Raw genomic sequence first — 21,031 nt, 5'->3', positions numbered from 1 at the left:
CTGGAATTTATATTTATTTATTTATTTATTTATTTATTTATTTACTAACTGGAATTTAAATTAAAACTTGAAAACAATAGATATATAGCCCTTCACAATTTTTAATTCTTCACATGTCAACTTGACAAATTTTGTTTTCAGATTTTAATTTTATTTGAATTGTTAAAATTATGAAAATAAAAATTCTTATTTATACTGACCAACTATACATTTAAGGTCCATATGATGGCTGATGGTGGCTCCTCCTTCATTCCTCCTATATTGATAGTTTATATCTCCTTTTTTTTCCCACTGTGATCAGTCATGTTGGAGACTCACTTGTTTTATGAAAATTCCCAGCAGTAGGCTTCCTTAAACTTATTATTTTCTACTTTGTTGATCTGTTTTCATTTTTAGTTATTATCTTCCTTCCACTTTTTTCTATTTCTATAATTTTAGCACAAATTTCTAGCTTCTTAATGTGTATTTCATACTTAACATGTAATTATTTGTTCAAGTATTATGATCTTTATTTATTGCATTTATGTTGTTTAATACTTTGTTTCCTGCAGTTTTACTTAACAATCAATAGAATGACGTCTTCATGTTCTTACTTGATTATAATAGCAGCAACATAGTCCTTATAAACTAATTCCAACATCTGGGTCAACTCTTGGATTTGTTTCTATTTAGTGCAATGTATCCTCTAGTTTGTCAGATATATTTATATGTGTAACTGCTTTTATATATCTACATCTATCTATATAGAGAGATATGTGTAACAGATAGATACATAAATACATATATATAGACACATATATCGAAAAACTGATGTATATGAAGATATATATGTATATAAGTGAGAGAGAGACATGTGGATATGAAGATAGATATTTATATGGCAATAGATACAAATATATACATCTCTATATACACTTATATCTGCTGAACAAAAATCAAGGATTTGAACAAAAATCAAAATGTTTGGGGGCAGCCCGGGGGGCTCAGCAGTTGAGCGCCGCCTTCAGCCCAGGGCATGATCCTGGACACCCGGGATCGAATTCCATGTCAGGCTCCCTGCAATGGAGACTGCTTCTCCTTCTGCCCATGCCTCTGCCTCTCTCTCTCTCTCTCTCTCTCTCTCTCTTTCTGTGTCTCTCATGAATAAATAAATAAAATCTTAAAAAAAATCAAAATGTTTCACAGGAAAATCAAATTATTCACTCTTTACCATGTGCCATTAACAAAGTCCAGAATGCAATAATAAATCAGCAGACTTGCAAAGAAACAAACATATGTATAAATACAAAAATGTATATATATCTAAAACAACATAAATATGTGTATATATAATATAAACATATTACATATACGATGTAAATATTTGTAGGGTTAATCTGAATAATCTAAGTGATTGGTGCAGTTTCTCCACAAGGGCTGGGCTATTTAGTTCCAGCATTTTCCAGATATGTGTAATCTGTTACATCTTTGTTTATACCTTCAGAACCACTAATTGCTAGGTTTCAAAGAGGCCTCCAAGAAAGTGCAAACAAGAGCTTGGCCAATGACTTGAGGAGAACCCCTTTACATATTTCAGTTGTCTTTTCTTTAGGTAGCTGTATCTTTTCAAACAACCTGGCCCACAAATTCTAGCCACTGAGAACTACAGACCCTCCATTTCTACATCTCAGCTCAGCTTGGGATCCATTTTCTTAATTAGGAATATGTTCAAAGGATGAAATTTGAGGTGAATGTGGAGGTCTTATCATGGTTCTAACTCTTCTCACTGTGGTTTATTATTCAATGCCCCAAACAGCTGCAATATGAATGTGCCCAGTTTCGCCATTGTTTAAAGTGGAGGTTATTCCACCTTAGCTATAGGTAGAAAAATAGTTATATTTTTAACACTGTAGAGAATTTGGTTAATTTATAAAAAGCTACTGACTAAACCAAGCCTCTGCCTCAAAATTAGAAAAATTAATTACACACACACACTCACACACACATATGCAGACAAAATCAGTAGTGAGTGATAAAGGTCTAATCCTACCTAAAATTATCCTGATAAACAAGAGAATTAGAAACAATACTGAAAAAAAAAAAAAAAGAAACAATACTAAAGACAGCATGTTCACCGCAAAATTTGCTAAAAGTATCAAAGCTTAATGTACTTTTAAAAAATGATTAAAAGATATTAAGACATTTACACAAAACATGAAAAAATAAAATGTGAAAACTAGAAATAATCTGAAATGAGAAGTAGAACGAAAGAAAGAATTAAAATAAACTAAAAATATCATTTAGAAATTAAGATTAGACAAAGAGAACCCAACATGCATCAAAGTGATAATGATATTTTAAGAACTATATAAGGTTAAAAAGAAACAAATTTAAAAGCCAAACATAAAAATGCAACATAAATTATTCAAGGAAATAAGGGATATTAAATATAGACAATGAAACTACAAATTAATAGGAATTGTTGAAGGAAAAGCAAGGGAGCAGAACATATAGTAAAATGTATTATTTAATGAAACTGTATTGATTTAAAATAAATGAGGGCAACCATGGTGGCCCAACGGTTTAGCTCAACTTTCAGCCCCGGGCGTGATCCTGGAGACCCAGGATCGAGTCCCACGTCAGGCTCCCTGCATGGAGCCTGCTTCCCCCTTTGCCTGTGCCTCTGCCTCTCTCTCTCTCTCTGTGTTTCTCATAAATAAATAAAAAATAATAAATAAATAAATAAATAAATAAATAAATAAATAAATAAATAAAATCTTTAAAAAAATAAATGAAAACTATGTGATGACTGCGATTAATTAATACATATTGTGATAAAACTACCTGACTTTAGGGATCCCTGGGTGGCGCAGTGGTTTGGTGCCTGCCTTTGGCCCAGGGCGCGATCCTGGAGACCCGGGATCGAATCCCACATCGGGCTCCTGGTGCATAGAGCCTGCTTCTCCCTCTGCCTATGTCTCTGCCTCTCTCTCTCTCTCTCTCTCTGTGACTATCATAAATAAATAAAAATTAAAAAAAAAAAAACTACCTGACTTTAGACAAAGAATAAGTCCTTTGGGTGTGTAGACAGAGAAAGAGTACATGTGTAAGGGAAGAGTATGCTTAGACTTTGACAACACCAATTTGTGCCAAAAGAATATCACAGGAACAATATATTTAAAATTTTCAAGGAAAGAAAATGTTTTCTTGTGTTGCAACCATTGTTGACCAAATGGATATTTATTTCAAGAGTTCATAACTGTCCCTTCAGTAAGGAAGAGAACAGCAAAGTCAAATGAAGGCTTTATCTTGTAATACGTATTCTTTAGAGAGAAATAATATGATGAAGAATAAGCTTCTCTTCTGAAGTAATGGCCTTAGGAGATAAATACCAGGAAGGAGGATAGTTGTTCATGATTAAAGGCCTGGAATGGGACAAGATCTTGAAACTTCATTTTTTAATAATATTTTGTGAACTGAATGGGCATGAGAGCATCCCACAAATGAATTAAAGCCCTAAACTGCAGATGACAAGTCATTGAGTAGTCAACTCTATCAGGACCAACAATGCTTAGCCACAAAGATAATACTGGTTGGAAACCAAGGATGGAAGCCTAAAAGGGTATAGAGTTGTTTTCATATATTTCTCCTTGATCCACTGCAGTTGTCATGGCAAGGGAAGAAAGATTGGAGAATCATACATAAACATTTCACTATTTTGGTAAAACAAATATGTTATATATTAAATAATATATATTATATAATACATTAAATATATTTAAAAACATAAATGTCTTTATCTATATCTATGTCAGTTCATATTTTTATTTGCCAAAGCAAGTCACTTTGCCTTGGATTTACTTCGAGGACTCTGAAATGAGGAAGAGTTGATAGAATATTTGATGAATACCATGAAATCCACACCATTAAATACTATTATTTCTATTATACAGATGAGGAACCTGGAGCTATCCATATTGAAGTCCCTTATTAAGGTGGTGTATCTACTGAGTGGTGGAGCAAAAATCCATACCAAGCAATCTGATCCAAGAACTCACATGGCAAAACATTATAAGGTACCTCTCTTTGAATTTCACATATTTTACTATTGAATCCATGTTGTTATATTTACAGATACTACCCCGATTTATGCAACATAATCTTGCTTTCTAGCTGTAATATCCCATTCAGAAAGACTTATGTTATCTACATTTACAAATACAAACCACATCTGGCTGTCCTAACACAGCTCAACTTTTTTTTTTTATATAAATGTTAAATTTAATTTCAGTATAATAGGGACAAAAAAAAAAAAAAAAAGCAACTAACTTGTCACCCTGCACAGTAACTTTAACATAAAAGGTTTAAACTTATTTTGTCAATATTTTCTTCATTGTATATAGCTTTAAAAAATATCAGAAATCTGTGAGATATATATTTATAAACAAACAAGGCAAGAACATATACTCTCACATTTCTGGTGAGTTAATTCTGCATTAAAGGGGCTTAAGTTATTTGTAATAAGATAGAAATTACAAGAAATCCTTTGACAGAGGTAAGAAAATAAACAATTTTAGCTGGAAATCATGATGTTCTCATTTCTTCTCCTAGGTATGCAAATAACATGTCTAAATACTTACTAGAGCCAAATCTATCTCAAAAGTTTGGGACAATAATTTTTCTCCTTTCTGTCAATACTCAATGAGAAATTAACACTTAGAATAAAACTTTTCGATGAATAAAGGATAGTAATATCCACCTTGGTAAAAGCATTAATTTACAGATGGCACTTCATTCCTTGCGGTACACCTTTCAAAAGACCTAACATAAGAATTGCTGGGCTAAGTAGGGGAACTGTTCTATTATGGTCTTCATCCTATCATTATTAAACCTTAATCTCCTATCATGTTCCAATGCATTATGTGAATGTTCAATCAAAGAAGTTAGGTTGTTCTCCAGAATTGGCTCTCTCCTAAAGGTCAAAACCGTGGCGGCGCCCCACGGCCACGGTTCTTAGACTTAGGCACCAACTGCCTTGAACTTCTCAGATAATTCAGGGTTGAACTAAATGCTAAGAGGGGGATCAAAGGATTACAGGTCTGCTAAGTACATCCATTTCTTGCCAGTTTACTGGGAAGTGTGGTATTATCCTGTTTCCTGAGAACTAGTAAGAATATATATATAATAAAGTTCAACATCAAGGAAACAAATGATTTATTTTGCTATCACATCTTACACGTAGAGTCATTACAAAAAATTCCATTCAATCAAATTAATATCAATCTCAACAGCTTGGCAGGTCATTCATTTAGTAGAAACACATTACCTATCTTGACAATACTACAGCTATTCTACATTTGTAATATTCACAATTATAAGGAACATCACAACCAGCTGCAGAAAATGTGACACTGAGCGTTATAATAGGCACTATCAGAATTTCCTCACATTTTCTATGTCAATCCTAAATTGACGTAGGGAAGAAAGACTAAAAAGTTTAGGTAGAATAATTTATACATAACTTTCCTGTGTAGTCTGTACATTTGAAACACATGCACAGCATGTTAACAAGTATGTGTCTGTGTGTGGTCTGTGTGTGTGTGTGTGTGTGTGTGTGTAAGCAAAGGGCAAATAGTATTGACTTATTTCTGTAAGTCAAATAATATAGCGGAAAGACCTTAAATTAATGATAACAGCTGAAATTAAATACCAGGCACAAACATAAAGAATTATTATTATTTTACAATTATTATAAATAAAGACATTCAGACTTTAAAAAATAATAATTTGTTCTTGATCACACAGCTACTAAATGATGGAAGATATTTGAACCCATCTTACTTCTAAAGCCTTCATACTGTTGGTTTTCATTTTGAAAGAGACAACAATAAATGATACAACAGGTGATTAGGTGTAAGCCAATATAAGATCATAAATAAAAGTCAAGGTCTATATGCATTAGTTTCTAACAGCTGCCATAACAAAGCACCACAAACTGAGTAGCTTAAAACAACAGAAGTTTGTTCTCCCACAGTGGAATCTAAAAGTCTGAAATCAGGATGTTGGCAGAGTTGATTCTTCTTTTACTAGAATATTTTATTTTTATTTATTTTTATTTTATTATTCTTTTCATCATAATAAGTGAGCTCAATGACACAAGGAAAGACCACACAACCCTCTTCATCTTCTTTCCAATTGAAAATTTGATAACTCTTCCATCTGTTAAAAGGGTAAGATTTAAAATCGTTTTCTTGTGAAAACAATTAAAAAAGTGTAAGACTTAGCAAATAAGATATTTCTACAAAGTCTAATTTAATTTATTTTTAAATTTTTAAATTTAAATTTCAGTTACTTCACAGTGTAATATTAGTTTCAGGTGTACAATATAGTGATTCAACACTTCCATATATCACCCAGTGCTCATCACAATTGCGCTCCTTAATCACCTATTTCATCCATCCCCCCACCTACCTCTCCTCTGGTAACCATCCCTTTGTTCTCTATAGTTAAGAATATGTTTCTTGGGACACCTGGGTAGCTCAGTGGTTGAGCATCTGCCTTCAGCTCAGGGCGTGATCCTGGAGTCCTGAGATCCAATTCCACAAATGGCTCCCTGCATGGAGCCTGCTTCTCCCTCTTCCTATGTCTCTGCCTCTCCTTCTCTGTGTCTCTCATTAATAAATAAACTGTTTTCGTTTTTTTAATAGTCTGTTTCTTGGTTTGCCTGTCTCTCTCTTTTCCCCCCTTTGCTCATTTGTGCTGTTTCTTAAATTCCACATACAAGTGAAATAGTATAGTATTTGTCTTTTTCTGACTTATTTTGCTTAGCATAATACTCTCTACCTCCATCCACGTTGTTGCAAATGGCAAGACTTCATTCTTTTTTTATGGCTGAGTAATATCGCATTATGTCTATATCTGTATGTATATATCTATAAATCTATATCTATAGATATATATACAGACATAATATAGATGGCATAATATATATAGCATAATATAGAGAGAGAGATATACCTCATATTCTTTATCCATTCATCAGTCAATGGATTTGCAGATGACATGATACTCTATATAAAAACCCCAAAACAAAACAAAACAAAACAAAAAATAAATTAAAATAAAAAAACCTAAAACACTCCACCAGAAAACTGTTAGAACTGATACATAAATTCAGTAAAGTTGCAGGATACAAAATCAATGTACAGAAATATGTGGCATTTCTATACACCAATAAAGAAGCAGCAGAAAGAGAAATCAAGGAATTGGTCCCATTTACAATTGCAGCAAAAACCATAAGATACTTGGAATAAACTTAACCAAAGAGGTAAAAGATCTGTACTCTGAGAACTGCAGAACACTTATGACAGAAATTGAAGATGACACAAAGAAATAGAAAAAATTCCATGATCATGAATTGGAAGAATAAATATTGCTAAAATGTCTATACTACTTAAAGCAATCTACACATTTAATACAATCTCTATCAAAATACCACCAGCATTTTTCACAGAGTTAGAAACACAATCCTAAAATTTGTATGGAACCACAAAAGACCCCAAATAGCCAAAGCAACCTTGAGAAAGAAAAGCAAAGCTGAAAGCATCACAGTTCTGGACTTCAAGATATATTAAAGAGCTTTAGTGATCAAAACAGTATGGTAGTGGCACAAAAATAGACACATAGATCAATAGAAAAGAATAGAAATGAATCCACAACTATATGGTCAATTAGTCTTCAATAAATAGGGAAAGAATATCCAATGGGAAGAAGAAAGTCTCTTCAACAACTGGTGTTGGGAAAACTGGGCAGCAACATGCTAAAGAATGAAACTGGACCACTTTCTTATTCCATACACAAAAATAAATTCAAATGGACTAAAGACCTAAAATGCAGACATGAAGCCATAAAAGTTTTAGAAGAGAACACATGCAATAACTTTTTGGACATTGGCTATAGCAACTTCTTTCTAGATATGTTCCTTAGGCAAAGGAAACAAAAACAAAAACAAAAATAAAAATAAATTTTTGAGACTTCATCAAAATAAAAAGCTGCTGCACAGCAAAGGAAACAATCAATAAAACTAAAAGGCAACATACAGAATCTGAGAAGATATTTTTAAATGATATATCTGATAAGGGGTTAGTTCCCAAATTACATAAAAAACATAAATCTCAAGACCCCCAAAATGAATAATCAAATTAAAAATGGCAGAAGACATAATTAGACATTTTGGCAAAGAAAACATATAGCCAACTGACACATGAAAAGATGCTCAGCATCAGTCATCATCAGAGAAATATAAATCAAAACTACAATTATCCCATACCTGTCAGAATGGCTAAAATCAACAACACAAGAAAGAACATGTTCTGGCAAGGATGTAGAGAAAGGGAAGCCTTTTGCATTGTTTGTGGGAAAGCAAAGAGGTGTAGTCCCTCTGGAAAACAGTATGGAGGTCGTCAAAATTAAAATTAGAACTACCCTACAACCCAGGAATTGCACTACTAGGTATTTACCCAAAGAATACAAAAATACTAATTCAAAGGGATACATGTACATCAATGTTTATAGTAGCATTATCTACAATACCCAAATTATGGAAACAGATCTAATTTTAATTTTAATTTTTAAACATCTAGTAAGGGGATAATAAATGGAGTCATCATTTTTATACCAGCCATTTACTACTGTGAAATGACACTCAGTCATTACTACTTGATATTAGAAGTCACTAGAACAAGTTTATCTTATTGTGTGTATGACATAATTTATAAATTCTATATTGCACATATATACATATATATATGTCAAGACCACCATAGAATAACTGTAGCATATTGACCTAGTCTATTCCTAGAAAATATTGCTACACATAATCTTTGATGGTTAGAGAAAGAGTTCAATATTCAAACAGGTAAGAATGCTGTGTTAAAAGTAAAATTCATAAATTTTGAAACATATTTTGTGTGCTGAAAACAGCAATGATCCCAATACAACAGTAATGTTTTATTCAGACAATTATACCAAAGGACTTATGGAGCAGAGGCCAATTTTATATATCTTTTATCTTTCATATGTTTCACATCACTTCAAGTTATAAGAGGCAACATAGCTAATTTGCTACTTTGCATATATTTTTCTTCATATTTATGTTTGTGTGTAAATGAATTTTTTTGTTCATAAAAATTTTTCGTTTTAATATAGAAACAAATATGCCCTAAGAAAAGAAATAAAACATATTAGATTTCCAAACTCATATCTAAAGTTATTGGCAAACCAAGATTTGGACCAAGTGTTCCCAAATACATAACTATAGTTAATTTCATTAAAAACTGCCATATAAAGATAAACAAAATTAAAACTCTAAATATCATCAAATCAAAACATCAAAAGAACAATTTCAGAATATTCTTAAGAGAATATCCATGTAGGAAACACCGTCTTATTAACTGAATTTTACTAGGTGACTTGAATAGATGAAGAATGTTTATAGAAACAACTACTAATGGTGATAGTTAAAATGTATCCCATTTGTTTTTAAAAGCCTCATATGAAATTATCACCCTTGTCATTATTTTTAAAAAGTTAACAATTTCAATCTTCTAATTAAATTAATGAAAATATATGAAGTTTACTGCTTTTATGGATTAAGTAAACTTGTAAAAAGAATCTGAGACATTACATAAAAAAATAAAATAAGAGTCATTACTCTAATTATAAACAAGCATATCTTACAGCTAATTAATGTCTGAAATGGCAGTGAGAAATTCATAAAAGAAACAGTACTAGCAACGAGGTAAACATCCCAATATTAATTTAATGAACTCGGCAAATACAGTAGCTATAAAAAAAAAAAAAAGAAACATAAGAGAGCAGTATAACTGTCCTGACTGGGTATGGAAAATACAAAATACAAGCAGTAATATAAATACTTCATATATCTGGGGCAACTGAGTGGCTCAGTTGGTTAAGTGCCTACCTTCAGCTCAGGTCGTGATCCCAAGGTCCTGGGATTGAGCCCACATTGAGATCCCTGTTCAGCAGAAAACCTGTTTCTCCCTCTCCTGCTGCTTCCCCTTCTTCTGCTCTCTCTCTCTCTCTCTCTCTCTCTCTCTCTCTCTGTCAAATAAGTGAATAAAATCTTTAAGAAAAAAATACTTCATACATCTTCTGAAAAATAAGTCCAATAGTGTACTGTAACAACTAAAAGACATTGCAGGTTAAACCAATCTGTATTCAGAGATGAAAGATCAGAAGTACATTTTAGAAATAATTTAGAGATTCCAAGGGTAGGAGTAAAGGTGTGCAGAAATTAGTTTTTGAGATATAAATCAAAGAGCAGTGATTATACAGTTTTTTTTAAAAGATTTTATTTATTCATAGAGATGCAGAGAGAATGAGAGAGAGGCAGAGACACTGGCAGAGGGAGAAGCAGGCTCCATGCAGAGAGCCTGATGTGGGACTCTAACCAGGGTCTCCAGATCACGCCCTGGGCTGCAGGCGGCGCTAAACCCGCTGAGCCATCAGGGCTGCCCCATTTAAAGCTTTTCAAAAATATTTTTAGTCAATTCTTCAAATGCAGTAAAACACATCAATATAAATATCCAGATCCTGAGTATTCATTTCAATAAATTATCACAAAATGAACAAATCTACAACTACCCACCAATTTAAAAAATTAGTGTAAACCTAGAAGCCCCTGATTTGCCACTTATGAATCAAAAGTCCCTTGACCCAAAGTGAAGTATGCGCCTGATTTTTACCCCAATAAATTAATTTTATCCAACTTTGTTTTTATATTTATGGAATCACATATTTATATGTATTATGTTTGTGAAATTTATCCTTTTATGTAGTTCATAAATAACTTGCTCACTTTCATGTAGGTTATTAATATTCTATTAATAGACACGTGTCATTTCAGTGTCCTGAATACTTCCTGTATGAATGTTTTTGTACATGGATTTGGAGTAAGGATACAGGTTTCCTATTTGTTATAGCCTAAGGGAAGAATCGCTGAGTTATATTGTATGGGGATATCCAACTCTGTTAAATTTCCTGTTTGCACTAATTTTACTTCTACCATTAGCTACTGAGAGTTCTACTTTGCTCCATATTCCTAGCAAGACAAAGTATAACCATTATAAGTAGGTTTTCATAGTCATGCTTCATTGCAGAAAGAGGGACTGGGCTTTGTGTCCTACATTGGTATTCCTTGAGTGAAAACTCTGCATCCCCTGACAACTTCTTAGAATAAGGCTAGCAGCAAAGTAGCCAGAAGAATGACAGCAGCTGGAAGAATAAGTCACTTAGTGAAGCCTCATATACGTGATGCATATCAACACGACATTAGTCCAGCTCACAATTATGTAGTAATAGTAGTTTTAGGAATAGAGTAATTAAATGTTTAAAATACTGGAGCTATTTAGAAGTAAATGCCTTTTTCCCTTCAACAACAGTATTGACTTTTTGAGGTATGCTAATACTAAAAAGAATTATGGACATTGCTATAGCTATTTCTTTAGATCTTTGAAAGAAGGCATGCTGTTGTTAATGTATCGTGATTTGGTCTTTTAAATTTTAATTCAAAATCAAGTCACAGTTCCAATAATTAGGAATAACTTTGTCTTAAAAAGTGATTCAGGCCACTGCTAATGTAAAATCAATTAGGCGTAACACTCCTTAAATCTTGGAAGCAGCTAGTTAATATTGTTATTGCCCTGAGCTGTGATTAGAAACATGTTTTATATGTGATTTTATTTGATTAAGATGTCTTTTCCAATACTTACAAACACAATTACTAAACTTGTTCTATAATATGCTATGTGGTGGTAAAAAGAGTATCATTTATCATACTATATTTTATCTGAATATTTTCATTGTTAGAATATCTTTTAATTCATTATAAACTAGTATTTAAACAAATGAATATATAGATTGAACACAGTCCACATAGGCAATTTTGTTTTAAAATTATTCTGATGCTAAGTTGCTAAAAACAACAACAAAAAATCAACATATCCCAGGCAGTGAATTCTTCAAATTTTAATAATATTATTATCAGAATCACAGAAATGGGAGAAACTTTATGAATTCAGAAACAAAAAGACAACTAGATAGAAGATAATATTTCATAGAAAATGAACAGATTGTGAAAAGAGTTAAGGCAGTTGCTTTTGTTGGTTATCTTTTTATAGAAGATGCATTGACTTCAAGCAGAATCCTACAGATTAATACAAAATGTGCATAGTAAAGCCTTATAAAAACAGTTCTTTTCCCATAAATGGTACCTATAATACTCTAACCATCAATCATGGGTCATTCCAAACACCAAATCTTAAGAAATCGTATTGAATCATTCAGTGGGATATTTTCATTTTTTTTCCTATGTCTCTTGTTTGGGCACATAATATGTTTTCACATTCATTTTGGGACATTTCTTACTACAGACAAAAATGCATGAGCTTAAGACATTTAGCTTTGATTTACCCAGAGATTCCCGAACATTGCCTTGCATTTAATTGGTGTATTTCTTTTCATGAACAATGACTTCTGTCTTCCACAATTAGAATACAAATGTAATTATTGACCTAACCTAAAATTGGGAGATACAATGCACATAGATATGTCTTCTTCTGATCATACCCTAAATATATATTCAAAAAGATAAGAATATGTACTCCCACTATGTGCACAAATAGATAATCTGTGTAAGTGTTTAAGCATGTTCTATATTTAGGTATGTGTTGTGTGCATGTGTGTGTGTGTGTGTATGCTCATGATTTCTTCCCAAGCTTCATTTTGAAATAAAAAGATTTCAGCAATGTCTATGCATTTTGGCCCAGCCATAAAATAGTAATTTAGCCTTTTCATGGGCAAATGTGTTTATATGTGTGAGTGTGTGTGTGTGTGTGTGTGTGTGTGTGTACAAAGTTTTATTCCTGTTTTAGAAATGAAGAAATGAGTCCAAAGGCCATCAAGTGATTTAACAAAATCACACAAATAGCAAATTAAGAAGAGCATCTGTAGTGAGGTAGTCTTCATATTTATATTGTTGCTTCTATTACTTCTTAGTTCCTTTGTATTACTATTAAATCATTTATATTTGTTTTTACTCATTGTGATATCTATGTGAATTATTTTTATGCTTATAATTTTATGTAATTTTAATTTTTGAAATGCCTTCTTGTTTATTGATAATATATATTTATGTATTTATTAACAATGAATCAGTAATAAAATTTAATAATTGGATGTTTTCAATTATTTCAGGGATGATCTTGCCTAGAACCTAGGTTATTGTTATTTTTTATTTTACATTTTATTGCAACCTGGAATTATACATGAGCATGGGTTATTACTGGCAAATGGTCCTAAAACTTTCATATGTAACAAACAGAATTTCAATAAGTTTCTTTAAACCTGAGAAATTTTGGGGAAGATTGCACTTAAATGTATACTGTAATGTTTACTATAAAGATTTCCAGGTAAATGACAAGAAATGGTATATATATATATAATTTTTAAGTAATTGTGTGCTTGGTTTGTACTTTAATATGTTTTGGAACTATTTGGAATTATTACATATAAAACTTTCTTCTAGATGACTCTAACAAAATCAGCTAATGACTCATGAGGAGAATGAGGATATAGATATACTCAATAGAGAATTGACTCTCCCAGGATGAGTCAACCCAAAGGAAGTTCCTATGAGTTGTTGAACTTGGGAGGTTCCCTCTTTTTATCTCAGCCTTTTCCTCAACCTGGAGCAAATACCATTTTTATGATTTCCTTGGGAACTCCCTTACTCACTGCATATATCTTGAGAAGGTAGGGACACCCTTTATTTAAGGAGCAACTGCTATGAACGCAGTACAGCACTGCCCATTGGACACAGCTCACTATGAGATGATAGGATCCTGGGATTCTTTTGTGTTCTGCTCCCTCTGTCTATAAGCCCTCCTCTACAACCCCCTCCACAAAAACCATATTTTATAATTATACTATATGGTACTAATAATCTATATGCCCTTGTTCCTCTACAATAAATAATTAAATAATAGTGAACAAATATAATCTCTTTTAAGTAATTATTTTAAAATATATTCAAAGGGTGCTTGGGTGGCTCAGTGGATTAAGTGTCTGCCTTTGGCCCAGGTCATGGTCTCACGGTCCTGGGATCAAGCCCTAGAGTGGGTTCTTTACTCAATGGAGAGTCTGCTTATCCCTCTCCCTCTAAATTCTTTCTTTCTCTCTCTCTCAAATGAATAAAATATTTAAAGAAAATGAATAAAATGTTTTTATAAAGAGAAAGTTATACAAATCTATTTTTTTAGGAATGGGTTTTACTTTTTTCCTTATATTTTCTCCAATAAGAAATTTTCAATCACTGAAAAACATATACTTTTGAAAGAAAAATAGTATAAGAAATAAAATATAGGTACAACTTGAAATACTCTCTGAAGCCCAAAAACAGTTTTAAGAAACTCTTCAGGCAAAAATAGAAAATCTCATTAATATCACTAACTTATTTGGAAAGAAGACAAAAGGGTTCTAAAATGTAATGGCTACAATTCTTCAGAAGCACCCATCTGGAAAAACCCTAATACTCATGCTAATATAATTCTGTTTTAAGCATATTATAATGTGTGTGTGTGTGTGCTCACGCGAGTGTATGTGTATGTGTGTGTAGCATAGAATACTATTTGATGATGTAGCATGGAAAAATAGGCCATTTTTAATTCTAAGAGTTCAAATGTTGGCATTTAGATTAATTTTATGTTCTTTCCATTCATAAGTAAAAATGCAATTTTATTTACTCTCCCAGTTTTAATGGTAGAAAAATAAAAAAAATAAAGCAAATATATGCTTTTTTTTTTTACTTTTCAGAGTTACCACAGAAAGGATTATTAGTTTTTCAAAAATAAAATACTCAAATGATTTAATTCATAACAATAACAACGATAATAATAAAGGTTATGCATTTAGCTGCAAATTAATTCCTGACTATAAGAATTGCATAATTTCCATGGATTAAAAAATAATTAAATAAACCTGTTCTCAATTTTCTGCTTATTTTTCAAATATTTTCTGTAAATAGTGGGAGAAAACTTAGTATCTGTTGAGCCATTGCTATTCGAATGTAGTTAAGCATCTGACTCTGGATTTCAGCTCACATCATGATCTCAGAGTCTTGAGATTGAACCACATGTTGGGCTCTGCTGAGCATGGAGCCTGCTTGGCATTCTTTCTCCCCCTCTGGTCTTTCCCTCCTCTCTCTCTGTATAGTTAACTTTTTTTTTTTTTTTTTTTTTTTTTTTTTTTAAGTGCAGGCAGAATCTGGAAACCTCCCCTGAAATACTGAGTCCATATTTTAACTCGAACCTCAGTTGATCAATTTCCAATGGAAGTTTGAGAATCCTTCTTGTACGCCTATAATTCTTGAAGTTGTCTAGACATTAGAATCACCTAGAAGGATGGTAAAACTGCTGATGCCTGGGTCCATTCGTTATTGTGATTTAATTAATCTAGTTTTCACTAGGCATTAGAGTTTTACAGTTTCCCCAGGTTAATTCAATGTGATGCCAAGTTTGAAAACTTATTCCTGAGGCTCCTTAAGAATGCTTTATCTCATCCAATTCTAAATACAATCTTGTAATTAGGACATTACTGCCTCAATTTTGTAGATGAAAAGAGAACCTAAGGTTTCAAATGTCAGAGCCAGTATTTGAACAACATCCACTGGGATGCCTGGGTGGCTCAGTGGTTGAGTAGCTGCCTTCAGCCCAGGGCGTGATCCTGGAGTCCCAGGATGAAGTCCCACATCAGACTCCCTACATGGAGCCTGCTTCTCTTTCTGCCTGTCTCTGTCTCTCTGTGTGTCTCTCATGAATAAATAAATAAAATATTTTTTTAAAAATAATAAACGACATCCACCATTTTCTGTAAAAGTCATATTGTCTCCAGGACATGGTCACAGGTTTGACTGAAACTCAAAATCTCATGGGCTATTCTTTTCATACAAGATTCATTAACCCTAAAGTGATTTTTAGCCTATTTCAATTGAAACCTGGACTTTACTCTTTACATTTTTCTATAAAATAACACAAGAGCACCATCAAAACTGAAGAATGTCTTAAACCATTAAGTGTATGGTATCAGTTAGTTTGTGTGTTTATACATATGTGTGTTTAATGCAAAATCACACTTATTCCAAAATTCATTTAAAATGATGGATATATTTAAATTAATGAAATTAAAATTGCCAAACTGGATGCCATGCCGAAAAAACAAAGAAAAATTTGGTAAGGAGTAATATATATATATATATATATATATATACATATATATATATATATATATATATAGAGAGAGAGAGAGAGAGAAAGACAGAGAGTTTATATGTCTACTTGAAAATCATATTAATTGCTTTATATAGGGCACATGCTCAATGCTACATTCTGGCAACAAATATGAAAATGGGAATTTGAGTAGTTTCGAAAGTCACATTTTTTATTAAACATAAATAAAATTATTGTATAGAAATAAAAAAAAAAAACACTGGATATTAAGACCCGAGGGACTTTATTGAAAAAGTTTCTTCATAAAGAATAGGAAAAAAATATCTCCAAACAGATAAACATTAAGTGGATATTCTTTTTTAAAAATAATTTTTAAAATCTTTTTAAGGAACTGAACATAAAATAGGTAAAGAATTCTTAACATATAATTTTAAATTATTTTACCCAATAATTTACCTAATTCGGTGAAAGTGTTACATGTATTTGTAAAACACTAAAAATGCAATAACTATAAATATGGCTAAGCACTGTATATAATAGGTAATGTATAAACTTTATTTTACATATACTTAGTAATAGCTTCTTAGATATAGTTCTCATATTTTATAGGAAAAAAGTAGAGATTAAAGTTGATTATTAGAGTAGATTCAGTTTAACTAATGGCTTGTGAAAAGTAACTGCTATTAGACTGAGCAGCTATCAATTGAAATTAAAACTATCTTGGCCTACTTGTTCTATATTTTCAACAAAAAAGCACATCCATTCCCTATAGGAATCAGACAATAAATAAGCAAATCCAGCTTTCCTGGGTTCTTGTAAACAAAGTTTTATTTATAGCTATCTGTTTTTTTTGTTTGTTTGTTTGTTTGTTTGTTTGTTTGTTTGTTTTGTCTATGGCTGCTTTCACACTATAGTGGTAGAGGGGAGTAGAGGTGATGAAGATAATAGAGATTTTTAAACTTGGAAAGCCAAAAACATTTACTACATGGCCCCTTGCTGAAAAAATTTGTCAAGCCATGACACAGAACAATATTTTCTTAAATGTTGTTTGGAATACAAAGTGTATAATCAGTGTGCCATGAAAAAAATGTTTTTAATCATCTAATATCTCTGAAAAATAATGCATGAAAGAAGCTAAGCAGTTATTGAACGAAGCAGCAGTTATTATAACAATCTAAATGTGAGATTGTTTCTCAGAGGTTTTTTTTTTAAGATTTTATTTATTTATTCATGTGAGAGAGAGAGAGAGAGAGAGAGAGAGGCAGAGACACAAACAGACGGAGAAACAGGCTCCATGCAGGGAGCCTGATGTGGGACTCGATCCTGGGTCTCCAGGATCACACCCTGGGCCCAATGCAGGCACTAAACCGCTGAGCCATCCAGGGATTCCCCATGTTTCTCAGAGTTTTAAATAAATTAATATCTTTTGCAAATCTTAATTTTTCAGGATACAAAGTCAATATACAGAAATCTGTGGCATTTCTATACACCAATAATGAAGCAGCAGAAAGAGAAATCAAGGAATTGGTCCCATTTAAGATTGCACCAAAAACCATAAGATACCTAAGGAATAAACCAAAGAGGTAGAAGATCTGTACTCTGAGGACGATAGGACACTTATGAAAGAATTTGAAGATAACACAAAGAAATAGAAAGATGTTCCATGCTCATAACATTGGAAGAAAAAATACTGTTAGAATGTCTTTACTACCCGAAGCAATCTATACATTTAATGCAATCTCTACCAAAATACCACCAGCATTTTTCACAGAGCTAGAAAAACAATCCTAAAATCTGCATGGAACCATAAAACATCCCAAATAGCCAAATCAACCTTGGAAAAAAAAAAAAAAAAGAAAAGAAAAGAAAAGCAGAAGTCACAATTCAAGACTTCAAATTATATTACAAAGCTGCAGTCATAAAGACACTATGGTACTGGCACAAAAAACAGACATGTGGGTCAATGAAACAGAATAGAAAACCCAAAAATGGATAGGGGGCAAGATGGCAAGAAGAGTAGGGTCCCCAAGTCACCCGTCCCCACGAAATTACCTAGATAACTTTCAAATCATCCTGAAAACCTACGAATTCAGTCTGAGATTTGAAGAGAGAACAGCTGGAATGCTACAGTGAGAAGAGTTCGCGCATCTATCAAGGTAGGAAGACGGGGAAAGAGAAAGAAACAAAGGCCTCCAAGGGGGAGAGGCCCCGCGAGGAGCCGGGCTAAGGCCCAGGGAGTGCCCCCAGGACAGGAGAGCCCGGTCCTGTAGAAGCAGGAGCTTCACCAATCTTCCCGGCGAAAGGGGCTCGCAGGGAGTTGGAGCAGGACCCAGGAGGGCGGGGATGCCCTTGGGCTCCCGGGGACACTGACGGACACCTGCGCCCCAGGGATAGCGCACCACACCCCACAGCCGAGCTCCCTAAAGGGCTGCAGCATGCTCCCCAATGCCCGGGAGCAGCTCCGGGGGCGGCTGGGGGAGGCTCCACGTGGAGGGGGCTGTGCAGCCTCCAGAGCACGATTCCAGTGGCGCAGGCCCCAGAGCCGAGGGCGCCAGGGGACACAGCCCAGGATCCTGCCCTCCCCCTGGGACAGGTGGAGGCCGGATGGACACAGGGCACCGAGGACACTCCAGCGGCCTGACGGCCCCCAGCTGTGCAGATTGGCATCCCCCGCCCAGGGTACCTGTCTGAACTGATACCAAAAGATTGGGATCGTCCCCTGCATATTCTCAGGCCATAATGCCTTGAAATTAGAACTAAATCACAACAAGAAGTTTTGAAGGACTTCAAACACTGTGGAGGTTAAGGACCATCTTGCTAAAAGATGAGAGTCAACCAGGAAATTAAGGAAGAATTAAAAAGATTCATGGAAACAAATGAGAATGAAGATACAACCGTTCAAAATCTTTGGGATACAGCAAAAGCAGTCCTGAGGGGGAAATACATCGCAATCCTGCATCCATCCCAAAACTGGAAGAACTCAAATACAAAAGCTAACCTTACACCTAAAGGAGCTAGAGAAAAAGCAGCAAATATATACTACACCCAGCAGAAGAAGAGAGTTAATAAAGATTCGAGCAGAACTCAATGAAATAGAGACCAGAAGAACTGTGGAACAGATCAACAAAACCAGGAGTTGCTTCTTTGAAAGAATTAATAAGATGGATAAACCATTAGCCAGCCTTATTAAAATGAAGAGAGAAGACTCAAATTAAAAAAATCATGAATGAGAAAGGAGAGATCACTACCAACACCAAGGAAATACAAATGATTTTAAAAACATATTATGAAAAAAAAATAAAATAAAAAAAATAAAAAATAAAAAATAATAAAATAAAAACATATTATGAACAGCTATATGCCAGTAAATTAGGCAATCTAGAAGAAATGAACACATTCCTGGAAAGCCACAAACTACCAAACCTGGGACAGGAAGAAATAGAAAACCTGAACAGGCCAATAACCAGGGAGGAAATTGAAGCAGTCATCAAAGACCTTCCAAGACACAAAAGTCCAGGACCAGATGGCTTCCCTGGGGAATTCTATCAAACGTTTAAAGAAGAAACCATACCTATTCTACTAAAGCTGTCTGGAAAGATAGAAAGAGATGGAGTACTTCCAAATTCGTTCTATGAGGCCAGCATCACCTTAATTCCAAAACCAGACAAAGACCCCACCAAAAAGGAGAATTACAGACCGATATCCCTGATGAACAGGGATGCAAAAATTTTCAACAATTCTCAACAAGATACTAGCCAATAGAATCCAACAATACATTAAGAAGATTATTCACCATGAGCAAGTGGGATTTATCCCCGGGACACAAGGCTGGTTCAACACTCGTAAAGCAACGTGATTGATCTTGTCAGCAAGAGAAAAAACAAGAACCATATGATCCTCTCATTAGATGCAGAGAAAGCATTTGACAAAATACAGCATCCATTTCTGATCAAAACTCTTCAGAGTGTAGGGATAGTGGGAACATTCCTCAACATCTTAAAAGACATCTATGAAAAACCCACAGCAAATATCATTCTCAATGGGGAAACACTGGGAGCCTTTCCCCTAAGATCAGAAACAAGACAGGGATGTCCACTCTCACCACTACTATTCAACATAGTACTGGAAGTCCTAGCCTCAGCAATCAGACAACAAAAAGACATTAAAGGCATTCAAATTGGCAAAGAAGAAGTCAAACTCTCCCTCTACGCCGATGACATGATACTCTACATAGAAAACCCAAAAGCCTCCACCCCAAGATTGCTAGAACTCATATAGCAATTCGGCAGTGTGGCAGGATACAAAATCAATGCCCAGAAGTCAGTGGCATTTCTATACACTAACAATGAGACTGAAGAAAGAGAAATTAAGGAGTCAATCCCATTGACAATTGCACCCAAAAGCATAAGATACCTAGGAATAAACCTAACCAAAGAGGTAAAGGATATAACCTAAAAACTACAGAACACATCTGAAAGAAATTGAGGAAGACACAAAAAGATGGAAAAATATTCCATGCTCATGGATTGGCCGAATTAATATTGTGAAAATGTCAATGTTACCAAGGGCAATTTACACATTTAATGCAATCCCTATCAAAATACCATGGACTTTCTTCAGAGAGTTGAAACTAATCATAAGATTTGTGTGGAATCAGAAAAGACCCCGAATAGCCAGGGGAATATTAAAAAAGAAAACCATAGCTGGGGGCATCACAATGCCAGATTTCAGGTTGTACTACAAAGCTG

General features: G+C 33.8%; 1 long non-coding RNA gene across 8 annotated transcripts in view; it reads right to left on the bottom strand.

The window, feature by feature from the left end:
• Positions 1-21,031, bottom strand: part of LOC140603728 (uncharacterized) — a 210,868-nt gene that overhangs the window by 157,359 nt on the left and 32,478 nt on the right. For all 8 annotated transcript variants that reach the window (XR_012006703.1, XR_012006702.1, XR_012006700.1 and 5 more), the window contains one exon: positions 9,962-10,091. This is a non-coding gene — a long non-coding RNA (uncharacterized lncRNA). The remainder of the gene's footprint in view (positions 1-9,961; positions 10,092-21,031) is intronic.

The sequence above is a fragment of the Canis lupus genome, chromosome 14 (assembly GCF_048164855.1).
Source record: "Canis lupus baileyi chromosome 14, mCanLup2.hap1, whole genome shotgun sequence".
In the NCBI taxonomy this organism is placed as follows: Eukaryota; Metazoa; Chordata; class Mammalia; order Carnivora; family Canidae; genus Canis; species Canis lupus.
The sequence above is the reverse complement of the archived record's forward strand: the minus strand, read 5'-3'. Positions and strand labels throughout refer to the sequence as shown.